We start from the raw sequence: 13504 nt of genomic DNA, 5'->3' as shown, positions 1-13504 counted from the left end.
TAAGCCCAGAGTGACATTTTACATGAAGTAAAATTAAATGAAGTAAAATGGCAGAATTACCCCTAGAGTAATGCATTCTCAAAAATGACTCCTCATCTCCACTCTCTCCTCCTCAGAAAAGAAAGGCAGGCCCTTTAATCGCAGGTCCAGAGCAGAGGAATGCGTGCTTTTTCTACTGCTCCCTAATAGATCTCTTGCTGAGGTCCCTATTGATGACCTGCTTTATCTCCCGGACCATTGATGACTCTCCAATTCTGTCTGTAGTGTCCTGGATGAGTTGAGCTTGAAAAGGAGCAATTAAACAGATGGTGGGGCTGCTCTCCTCTGACATGAGAGTAGTTGCATTGTTCATTGGCTTTAGGGCCTTGAAAATATCCTCTGTGTTTGAGATGTCTTCTTCACTGAGAGTGCAGGTGTCATATTCTCCTCTCCTTACCAGACTACAGGCTCTTGCTCTTGCTCCAGAGACCTGCCAGCCATCTCACTGTTCCACCTGGTGCTCATATCTGTTTTCAGCTTGAGCCTTGGCAGACCAAGTAGCCTCTGATTCTTTTTAAGCTGGTGTTTTGCACTAGTGCTGTGGGTTTCTCCGCCCACTATTCTGTAAATTGCTGTAGCAAAGTGTTAAGTACTGGTGCTGTGGTACGGCTGAGTGCAGTCTGCGATATTCCCACTGCTGATGCTATGACTGTTTGAAATGATCCTGATGCCAATATTTGTAATGTAGCGAGGAGTTTAACAACTGTTGGCATGGAATGTGAGTCAGAGAGTTGATGTCATCTTTGATTTCTTCCAGTAACTGTAATATTGCATGGCTGCTTAATCTGTAATGCTTAATGATTTTCACTCAACTGAAAGCAAAAATCCTTTCAGCTCAGATTCCTGCTGCCATTTCACCAGGAGGCATATGCCAGGAAACCCGCTTCCTGGTTTACACCTGCTTTTAAGAGGCGGAGAATTTTCACCGCAAAATAGAGGCGCGCTGTCACGGGCGGTTTCTGTACATTCCGCGGAATACATAATTAGGCGCACTTTACGCTTCCCCTCCCATCTCTTTATGGGAAACTCCCGTGGTTGCAGCTGCTGCCGTGGTCCTGCATGCCCACTGCTACTATTATTATTAGTCATAGTTGTATTATCTTCACTGTTGCTATAATTGCCACTGTTTATTATGTCATTCCATTATACACACTGCTATAATTATTATGGGTCATATTTCTCCCTCTCTTACTCGCGCTCTCTTCCTCTCCCCCAGCCAGTTGAGGCAAATGGCTGTCCACCAAGAGCCAGGTACTGTCTGAGCTTTCTGCCCGTTAAATGAAAGAAAATTGCACCAAATGCGTGCTCTATTGTAGGAATTGTTAGGTTTCTGTAAATGATAGTGTGGTCTAGACCTACTCTGTTAAGTGTCCTGTGATAACTTCTGTTATAATTTTACTCTATAAATTGAATTTGTAACCAGAGCTGTATCGTAACGAAGTAGAACTACTTCACTACTGTACTTAAGTACTAAAAGGCTGTATCTGTACTCTACTGGAGTGTTATTTTTTTCTACTACTTCCACTTTTACTTGAGTACATATTTTCGATGAATGAAATACTTTTACTCAGATACATTTTTTTATCTGCTGCATAGTTACTTGTTACTGTTGTGAATGCCTCACCCTACGGAGACTGTAGGTTACAGTGTGTGTAGTTACGGCTATGTTAGTTACGTAGGTACTAATTACGTAATTTATCGCGTCATGTATCTTTTCATTACGGTTGCCCATTCAGAAGTCAGAGACAATGTAAGTTTGTTCTCTTTCTATTTAGCTATTGTTGCAGCAGATGAAGCTATTCCTGAGTTGTTTGAGTCTGCAGTGAGTCCTGAATGTTAACCGTTTGACCCTGTGATGTGAAGCTGCTAGTTTATCTGGATGTTGCTAGCTTGCTAACTTTCCTGTACATCACACATGTTACTAGCTAGTGTGTGATATGTTTTTTGGGGCTTTAATCATTACTGTGCTGGAGAGGATGTTAATTTTACTTGCACAGTGTGATAATTGTACATTTTATTTCAGAATTTGTTAATATTTAATTTATTTAATATTTGTTAATTCCTTAGGCTAAACATTTGAAATAATATAAACAATATGATATTCAAACTTTTGACTGCTTTCTTTAATAACTAAATAACCCAATACTTGTACTTTTACTTTCAGTACTTGAGTAGTAGATTTTAAAATAAACTACTTGCAATACTTAAGTACAAAAAATGTTGAATACTTTAGTACTTCTACTTAAGTGTGGTGCTTAAAGAGCACTTCTACTTCTACTCAAGTCACTTTTTTGGTAGAGCACTTGTACTTTTACTCAAGTATGGGTCTCTAGTACTTTATACACGTCTGTTTGTAACTAAACCTTGACTGAAAGACTAGATGATCATTGACTTGTTTTAAAAGCATGTGCCCCTGTGTGGAGTGCTATCACGCAATATATATATCATATATATTGTCTGGACTGATCCTCAGAGAGGTTGCTGCTGGAAAGCGCATATGAACGCATACATATAAAGGTTTGTTCATGCGTGACACAGTTCTGTTGACCATTGGCGTTTGTCAGGCACAAAGTCACAGAACGTAGCCCTGGAAGTAGCTGGCAAGCAAGTGACACAGACGGACCAAGAGATGCACTGCCCAACTAGATTAGCAAAACAGACAGAATAGAATGGAAGCCCTGGGAGCTAGCACATCAACTCAACGGTACTGTTATTTGCTGACATCAAACTTGGAGAGTAGAGAACACCTGATTGCTGTTTCTACATTTCACTTTGTTTTTCTTTTTGTGACCGGATAGTTCCGCTTCATCCTCTCATCAAAATTATAAATATTGACACAAGCTATGACATAAGGGGGAGGTGGGGCCCTTGCATAATTTGCAGGGGCCTAAGCAACTTGCGTAGTAAGCAAATAGGGCTGTTTGGCTCTGTTTCAAACGTTTACACACCAATACACCAATAAACGTTGGCACTAGGATTAGGCAATGGTTATGGTTAGGGTTAAGGTTATAGGCCATATGCCCTGCTTAGTTCGCTAAGACGTTGGCCAGCTCTAACCTGAAACAAGACATCCCCACCAATGTACAACAAGATTCAACATCCATATCTTGCACATTTTTAACATATTTTCCCTAAAGCTCATTAACCCATTTTTGACCAACAATTTATTCCTATTGAAAAATTAAAATGTAAAATTTTCATTCCTTTACATGACTGCTCTGTCTCTCTGTAACTTGTGTTAATATTTTAAATTTGTTCAAACTAGTTTCATGGTGTTAGGATATATTTTGTGAGAATAGAGAAAGAGGTTTTTAGAGTTCATGAAGCTGACCTTGTTGTCCACTTCTCTGGGTTATGAGAGGCCATCTGGTTTTAAAGTGATAAGATATTATAAAGGGAGTGTGAGATATTGCCTGAGAAAAGGTCTTCTCTGATCGGAGGGGACAGACTGCAACAATGCAGTGTTTTGCAAGCGCGACATATGTGGCACAAAGTATGGAAATGGCCTTGGCTCTCACAACTCTTAACTTAAGCCGGCAGAAGATTAAGAAGACAGTGTCTGTTTGCTAGGTGAAAGATAGACCTGTATTGAAGTATGTGATCCGTGTACACGTAATTGTAGATTGCAATATCATTCTTCACTAAAGCTTGTTATAACTTTAACTGAACGAATCCTTAGTCTTATTCCTCTGATCTACCAGTAAACGAACACTATTCAGGGTGTAGTGACCATAGAATTGGAGTCAGATCAAGTCTGGCCTTTTTAGGGCCAGACCGATCATTGGTCACATTTTAGCACATAATCCTTCAACGGTTTGCATTGTTTTCTCCTTTTTTCTGAACGTCCATGTCTTGGTTATATCTGAGAAAACCCATCTGCCCTCCTGCAGAGCGAAACTAAAGCCAGCATATAAACTAATAATTCCCTCTTTGATACCTGATTCATCACACAGCATATCAGTATATTTTCCTTCAGAAATGCAGCCTTTACTTATTTCACTCAGCACTCTATGATCATGGCACAAGTGGGCTCGGAATGAGTTTTGCAGGTAATTTTCTGATGCTTTCATCAGGACTCTCAGAGCATCTTATCATCTTAAAATGATTATTCAGAGAAAAACACAGATGGAAAGAGATGAGCAGTTTTATTTATCTGCTCTTCAATAAAATGCATTGTGATTTTAAAAAAATGATGGAGATGGTGAAGGGTTTTATGTACATGATAATTTTGTATGTCTGTTTTCTTTATTTAAGCAATCTATAAGTCCTGGAAAAATCTTTAAATGCATCAGTCTAAAGCCTTGAATGGTATTGAATTTGTCGGTTCCTTGGTGCAGTGATACTGTATGCAGTCATCATGTAACAGGGGAGGGGTCAAAAATTCTGTTGTTTTTGAAAGAAATTTGGGGCCCAAAACGCCACCTAGGTTTTTGTCCCAGTGAGGCCTAGGCCCTCTTTAAAAGTATTTTCGTTCTGCAAAGGTTTTTGGTACCATTTTTGCCTGCTTTCTTCAGGACTCCTTTTGTTGTATCAATTTTTATTTTATTAAATCCTCAAGCTCACCACTGCCCTGTTGTCCGTCACACACACCCAACAATAAGGTCAAAATCAAACTTAATGCAGGATATCAATTCAAAACAACGAAAAACACTACTAATTACAATCATAATTAGAGCAAAACAATTAGAAAATAACAAAAGAAATTCAAAATCTAATAATGGAAAATTAAACAATAGTAGAAAGAAAAGAAAACCAACAAACGTAACTTTTAACTAAATTGAAAACAAAATAACAAAAAGAGAAATAAACAACTTAATCAACTCTATTAATGTAGGGAGCCAAACCCATCCGCTACATTCATCCGTTTAAAACAATGGCTCATATGAAACAGGCGGCTCACACGTTGGCCCGGTAGCCGTAAAGGCAAGACAGGCGTGCAGCAATAGCTACAATACTCTATCAGCGGCCAAACCGCACGGCAAACTCCGTGGTATCCGCTTTATTTGAAGGTGATTGAAATGGCGAGGTCGAGGACTGGCCCGCCAACCAGAGATCTACAAGCGTTCAATACATAGTAAAATAACGGCAGCTGATAACAATAGAATGAGTGCAGAGGCCATTTTTTTTTTACGTCCCATGACTGCGAATAACTTTACATCTGAAGCGTTTAAAGACTCTATTTGTCCATTGTTTATTCATAAAGAAACACGACAATGTATAAAAGGCTCCATTACCTTGTACCTCACGTTATGGCTCCGTAGCAGACGCTTTTATAAAAATAAGCTAACGATTGTGTCATAATCAAGTGACTTACTGTCGCACAGTAGAGGAATTACCGTATAGTACAGGAGAAGCTCACAGGCAGTTTGGACTTACATTAGCTGTTTAGGTTTAATTACTAATGTTAACTAGCATGTTAGTTAGCAATAATTAGCCTGTGCTTATGTTATCTCCTTACATATACCTACACTCTCCATCTCTGTAAGATTGGAAATGATTGAGATTTCTCTTGTCACAGCTACCAGAAGACTTCACACTTTCAGACACGTTGCTCACGTCACATTTACGTTGTCTCTGTCAGTTGGAGGCTGCACAGTAAAGCAAGAGATCACCAGAAAAGTGCTTCTAATAGCCTTCACTGGTCTCCGTCCAGAGCAACGGGGTCTATTGGTCCATTATATATATGTCAATGAGCAACACACGTGAAGTGAGCAACGCAGAAGTATGACGCACTTCCGTCACCAACGAGCAAGAGAGGGCGGAAGGAGGACAACTAGCTGTTTTTATACAGGTGTCCTGCGGCAGTGATTGGCCAAAAGATCGCCAGGTAGTTAGGAGTTAAAAAATGGAAAAACGCAACAGCAAAAGTATCATTCCTAATGACCTCAGCATCACAAGAATTAGAGGAGAGTGACTAGACAAGATGTGATCTCTGTTTTTGCTTATTTGTCTGTTTTTGTTTTCCTCGAGACCGCAGAGGGTTTTGTTTTAGTTCAATTGTGTTTGTCTGTTCTGTATGTTCAAAAATATAAAAATAATAAATTGATCTAAAAAAAACAAAACATTGTTGATGGGGATAAAAACATTGTCGCTGTGAATGAAAATATTGCTCGCATTGAACCATTGTCACCATTGATAGGAACATTGTTTCTGTTGGTAGGAACATTGTTTCTGTTGGTAGAAACATTGTTGCTCGCATAGAAACATTGTAGCTGTTGACGGAAACATTGTAGCCTGGTTGACACCAGAGGCCTGTACTACGAAGCAAGATCAACATGGCCTGGATTTATACTACGACGCTGGTTATCAACTAGTTCAGTCAACTCAGGGTTTCCCAATCCAGCGGCGCGCGTTCACATAAAAGAGGCGGTGTTTGCGCACCACAACCAATCGCAAACATCTATCAGAGCCGCATGTTATATATAAGAAGAGCAAATTATAATTCTCCATAAATATGAAGAACACAAACACGGTTTTACAGGGAAAACGCAATACAGTCGCTGCTTCCTAAAACAGGAAGGAAAGCTGGCAAAAAAATAAATAAATAGCAGACGCTGTAGATGTTTAAATCACAACGCTTATTAATATCACTTCCTCATCAGTCAGGTCCAAGATCTGACCATAATTACACATGTGCTTTCCATAAACTGTTGTTGCTTTAGCCTTTTATTTAATTTTATTTATTTAATCCTGGGTTGAGCCTTAAGTTAGCTCGATAACGCCAATTCCTGCTTTGTAGTACAGGCCTCAGACCCTTCTCAGTTGTAACTGAGAGGGGGTCTGGGGAAGGTTCATTGACAGTTCATTTCCAAAGGGGCGTCACCAACGGACGCCGCTCAAATGGCTCCGGGCGCTTTGGATAGTCCTTCAACCAATCAGACCAACAATCCGGGTGACGCTGCGCTTCGGTATACGTCATGTTGAATGTAAACAAAAAGCTGCTCGCCATCGCTGCGCTATCGTCGTCACATAAAGCCCGCCTCAACGGTTGTGATTGGTGTAAAGCCCGCCTCAACGGTTGTGATTGGTGCCTCGATTTTGGGGACAATGGAAATGGGTTTGAATGGGCTCTTTGCCAGACTGACTTGCAGAGAAAATCTCAAATTTGCTGGAAGTTTGTCAGGGTTTACCCAGGCTAGAAACATTGTTGATAGAAAAATTGTAGCTGTTGATAGAAATATCAACACACGGAACCCTGCTGCTTCCTGCTACGCATTTCATAGATTTTTGCTATCTAAAATAGCTGTTATATTTTGCTCATAAATTACATTCAAAAAGTCACTCATCTCCTCGCTCGTCTGCTTGCATCTGTCTTTGTTGACACCTGTCATGTATGCAAACAGAGCGGAATACTAGGCGGAAATAAACTAAAACTTCTTCGTTTTGTGGCGGGTTGTAACCATAAAATCACCTAAAACTTAATCGCAATTCATTAATTTAGTCGACAAATTAGCGTTTATCGCATGAGACCGAACGTATTTCACTTGAGTCGATATTCATGAGATTCTATTGAATTTTACTGTTTCCATGAGGCATTTTTCATTCGATATCACTTAATTCGGATAAAAACGTGTGGATGGAAACATAGCTATTGTTTCTGTTGCTTTTTAACACTACTAGGACCAAAGTTTTTATTTTTATCTTTTGGTATTCAATTCTAAGCTACCAACTGGCAATGTCTGCCTTTTCACTGACTGCTTCTGTCTTGGGGTTTTGAAGGGATGTGTGTGTGTGTGTGTGTGTGTGTGTGTGTGTGTGTGTGTGTGTGTGTGTGTGTGTGTGTGTGTGTGTGTGTGTGTGTGGCAGATTGATCACTGCTGTCATAGCTGGATTGCTGCAGAGTGCTGAACACAGGCTGCTAATTGATAGAGATCCTCTGGGCCTCGTTCACTGGGACAGCAGAGAGAGGAGACAGATAAACCCCAGGTTGAAAAGAATGAAGGAAACAAGTAGAGCCCAGTAAAAGTAAAAACAGTAATATGCTTGCACATATGTCATCACCATGGGTACCATCATCATAATCAAATTCACTTCAGGTAAATTATGCTGCTGCTGCAGAAAAGTCTTTCTCTGCCAATACAAATTTTAAATTAGATTATAATCTGGTAATTTTCAAACCATAAATCTCATTTGAAGACTTTGATAGTTGTCTCCATATTTGCCTTAACTGTAATATATGTCTTCCATCTGATATAAATAAGATGAGATGTGATGATAAATATGGAAGAATCCAAATCTACAATACAGGCAGGTCTGTGTTGGTAAATATTAAAAATGACTGAATTGACCTACATAATTTTTTTTTTGTGGTGGTGGTGGTGGTGGGGGGGGTTAACCTCTCCTTAACCTCTTTTTCATTTCCTCCCTCCTTATCTCCCTCATATTTGTCCTTCTCTCTGAGTCAATACTTCACATCTGTTTAAGTCTGTTTAATATTTGATGAACGGATAATTTGACAGACGCACATGAAGCACCGCACCCGTACCCCACCCACTCCTTCAGCATCCTTCTCCCCCTAACCCCTTCATCCGCCTCCCTCTGCTCACTCCCTGACTGCGGCCCAATGAGGTCGTCTGACCTGTCCCTCCATGGCAACCATTAACAAGTGCTATGTCAGCTAAGCTCTGATACAAGATGGCTGCTCAGCTGTTAACCAGACGCAAACTGACTCATGTCTTCTCAAGTTATCTACCTGCATAAACAAACCCAAATTTACAGACGGACTAAAATTACAGGAAATACAGAACTATTGTGGTATAACAAAAAAGAAATTACAAAGAAATATTGCATTGTACACTTACATGCACACAGGAAACCAACCTGGTTTAACCCTATAGACCCTAGAGTCTAGTTCAGCCCCAAAAGTCAGGTTTAATCCAAATAATATAATCCCACTGGTGTCTGGATTAAGTCTGGTTTAACCCGACTAGAATATAGTTTGTCAATCGCCAGTCAATCCTATTAGAGTGTAGTTTAACTCCAGCAGTCTAGTCTAACTGTATTAGGGTCTGGGTAGTCTATATCCTCGACGTTCCACTTCCGGGATTTCTCTAATGTAGGCTAGATATCCTTTGCCTTCCTCTTTCTTTGTGTTGGCGTTCTAAACTCCGGTGGATTTGTGAGGAGTATGGTTAACTGCTCCTCAGATCTCTGCAGGTTAAATCCAGACAGCTAGTTAGACTATCTGTCCAATCTGAGTTTTCTGTTGCACGAATAAAACACGTCAGACGATTTTGCCAGGGCTTGATCCCCGACTGTTTTGAGTGTAGCCCTGAATGTATTTTGAAAAGTTGACGGACAAATATGAAACTGGTAGCCTGGATGCCGGCCGAACTTAGCCGCGCCCAGGACGTAGCAGGGTGTTGCTACGGTATAACAGTGAAAACACACCGGGCGCCCGCAAAGTCTAGATACATCCATACCCACCGTGCTTTCTGTTCTTGATTCATTTGGTCTCATCTCTGGCTATAAACTGAATTTCAATAAGAGTAAATTATTCCCCATAAACTTCACACAATACCTTTTAGAACTGTTCTTGACAAGTTTAGATATCTGGAGGTTCAAGTTGCAGACCAATTTAAGAATCTCTTCAAATGTAACTTTACCCCTCTCCTCACCCGAATACAGCCGGACTTTGAGAGATGGCCACTACTCCCTCTGTCATTAGCTGGTCGTATCAATTCGGTTAAAATAAACTGTCTTTCCTTTTTCAATGTGTTCTTGTCTTTATCCCCAAATCCTTTTTTTAAAAACTTGACAGGATTATTTTATCTGGGGGAAAAAAAAAAAGAGTATTGGGCAGCCAATTTCCGCATACTTCAGTTTTGGCTGCTCGCAGATGCTTTGCAGTGTGCCCCTGCTTGCAAGGCCGGCGATTGCTATAGGCGACCTAGGCAACTGCCTAGGGCGTCAAATGTGTGGAGGACGCCGTGTCGCCCTTAGGTCTACTTCCCATTAATAATAGAATTAGAACGACAAGCGAAATAAAACGTGTTTATTAAACATGATCATCCTAAGGCGCCCCCTCAGCCACACGTTTACTGGTCAACACGTTTACTTTCATTACGCGACGTTTCCCGTCTCAGGTCAGACTCAAACACACGGAGCTCTGAAGCAGAGCTGTGCGTCGCTTAGTGTCCACTCTCTCTGGAGAAATAGAGACGAGCAGCGGCACAGACACCAGGGGCATCGGACCGGGGGTAAAACCAATACTGATTACCAGGGCCCAAGGGGAGAGAGGGCCCTTGAAAAGTCTGGAATATATTTGATTTTACCTGGATATTTTTATTTCCTAATAACATTTCATAATGCATATCAGATGAAATGTAAATTTAGTGTATTGGCTGAATAACTTGGTTGATTGACCCACTACATTTTGTATACAAAAAGGTCTCACCCCTTGATCATTTGTTTATACATGTAATCTGAGGTAAAGACTAAATACATAAACACTAACAATGCTGTTTGTATACAACACACCATTGTAATAGCCTCATTTAAAACATGTTTAATTTTAAATTAATAGGCTATAATGTCTATAATTAGCAGTAATAGGCTAATCAGTGTCATAGGTAGCTTGGTAGCTCATCGGTAGAGACATATCATGTCAACATTATAGTTATGTCAGATTCAGTAGAAGCAGATGTTAACATTGTGGAACACGGCCCTCAGTTTCAGAAACTGTCCCACCAGGGAGTGGAGTAGCAACAGACCCCTCATCATCCTCTTTGGATTTGAGACAAGGTGAGCTTATATCAAAATTAAAGCAAACCATGTTTAGCCATTTTGACTGAAAGGTGTTAAGTAACACTAACATGTTAGTGTGTTTTATTATATTAGGTTATAATTAGGATAAGAGGTTAATATCAGATGTATCCTTCATAGAGAAAGATGATGGAGAAGATGTGATTGAGGATGATGGGAGTGAAGACAGCAGGGAGCTCTGAGCACAGTGTGGAAATGAGAGATGAGGAACTGGAAAGTAGGCAGAGCAGTGCAGACCAGTTTTTGCCAGAGGATCCAGGACTATGGACGCGCTCTGCTGTGGACATGCTGCAGCAGATGTGTCCCTATTTCTGCCTAGTTTTGTGTTTCCACCTCCGATGTAGAGCAGTGTAGCCTACAGCCACTTCCCTAAAGTGTCTCATTCAGAGACCAGCGTCCCAAACAGGGCTCTGAGTCTGTCAGGAGGTCTGACATCTACCGTCTCAGCAGAGATATCACGTACTGCACAGCAGACTATGGTGCAGGTGGATTATTTTCTGAAATATAATGACTTTATTCTTGTAATAGCTTATTGTATTATCACTTTATTTTAGGACTCCTCCAAACCTCAGAGAACACAGATGAGATATACTGTATTTTGGGGCGCAAAACTCAATCTCGCCTAGGGCAACCAAAGGGCTAGAACCAGCCCTGCCTGCTTGGGTAAGATTAGAAGGGTATTCTTGCAGACCGTCCTCTCTATTTGCTTTGATTTACTCCCGTGATCTCTCAACTTGTTCAGCATACTGCAACAGCACTATGGTTAAATCAACTCTAAAAATCTGGAATCAATTCAGACGCCATTTTGGATGGCAGACTTTTTCACTGCATGCCCCAATAGCTATGAACCATGCTTTCATACCCTCTCTGGCAGATGGAGCATTCTCCATGTGGTCCAGTTTTAGCATTAAATCATTCACCGACTTGTACATTGATGGCGATTTTGCCTCGTTTCAGCAGTTATCAGCTAAATTTGGCATCCCAAAAACAACTTATTTTCGATATCTTCAGGTTCGTAGCTTTGTACATAGTGCAAGCTCCCAATTCCCTTCTCAGCTTGCAGACCTCTCCATGGACACTTTTTTTACTTCTGCTCCCATTGCCAAATGGTATCATTGTATGGTATGAGAGAATCTTTTCGCTCTGGTGTTCCTTGTTGTTGGCAGTCAAGGCAGCATGGGAACAGGATATGGGGGAAGAAATCTCTGATGTCTTATGGGAGGACATTCTTTCCCGAGTTCAGTCTTCTTCTATGTGCGCCACACATGGTCTAATTCAATGTGAAATCCTCCACCGCATTCACTGGACCAAACTCAGACATTTACCCGGATGTTAATCCTGTCTGTGACAGGTGTAGAATAGCTGCCGCTTCGCTTATCCATATGTTTTGGTCCTGCCCGTCTATACACAACCATTGGTCCAATATCTTCCAAACACTATCTGCTGCTCTTCAGGTGCCGTTTGCTCCAACAATATTAACAGCTCTCTTTGGGACTCTGCCACCCAAATAAATGAATGCAGACCTTGTGACTTTCTTAACTCTATTAGCTAGACAGCTCATACTACTTCGTTGGAAGTCAGCTTGCCCCCCATACTGGGAGGCTTGGGTCAGAGATGTCCTTCATTTTTGTAAACTCAAAAAGATTAAGCATACACTGCGTGGATCCACAAATACATTTTGGCAACCCCTCTTTGATCACATAGAGAAGCTGCCGTTTCATAGTGTGCCTCAGGTAATTTGACTGTCACCCTTTGTATCTCTCTTTTTCCTTGTATGTATTTATATAAATAAGTCAACGTTCAACCTTGCTTTGAACCATAGCCCTTGAAAGCAATTTTACCAGGAAGTTGATGTTATTTTATTTTATTGGTTCAGTGTGTGTATTTCTTATGTATAAGTACAAACTTAATGCTTAAGTGCCTTGTGTGCAACCACTGTCCTGCTGTTTACCCAAAGCATTTATGATGCTGGTATACACATACCCCTTGTCCTTTGTTTTCTATAAGGAAATACTGAACATACTTGTACAATCACAATCTTGTACTATGTTCAATCTGCTAAAAACACCAATAAAAAATGTTTGCAAAAACAAAATATTGTAGTCCAGGGGTTTATTAATTCATTAAAATGAATTAATATATCATTGAGGTGAATAATTGCCATTATTTTAAGGAGGTTACTTCCCCAACTAAAGATGCAAAAGAGAAGGGAAGAGTAAATGATTTCTAAGCTACATGTGTGCTGACTCAGATATAATTAGAAAAGTTGATCCAAAGGAGAATAAATAGTTGAAAGCAATACAGAATGCCTGACAGCCTTACTGCAATATTTTCCATTATGTTTTTATATTTTGAATTGTCCCCTATGTTTCCCTTTACATAAAGATATTTCCAGCATAAATTGATTAAGAAAAAGGTAGAAATAGGTGCATACAAATTCACCTGAATGCAGGAAATTAAGTGTTTAAAGGGAAATTTCACCGCTGGAAAGCTGAATATATCTTTAAATTGGGTCACTTATGTAGTAGAAATGTGAAAAGAAAATTGAAATTGGTGCCTTCTAGGCCGAGATAGGCCAGAAAATGTGTTTTTGGCTCATATGGATGAAAGACACCAAATCCCAGAATGCACTTGCTTTGCTGCTGTATGAGGCAAATCCCAAGCCACGCCTACCCTTTACAGACAGACAGTAAGACGATCA

Source organism: Perca flavescens, chromosome 16, assembly GCF_004354835.1.
Source record: "Perca flavescens isolate YP-PL-M2 chromosome 16, PFLA_1.0, whole genome shotgun sequence".
Taxonomy (NCBI): domain Eukaryota; kingdom Metazoa; phylum Chordata; class Actinopteri; order Perciformes; family Percidae; genus Perca; species Perca flavescens.
The sequence above is the reverse complement of the archived record's forward strand: the minus strand, read 5'-3'. Positions refer to the sequence as shown.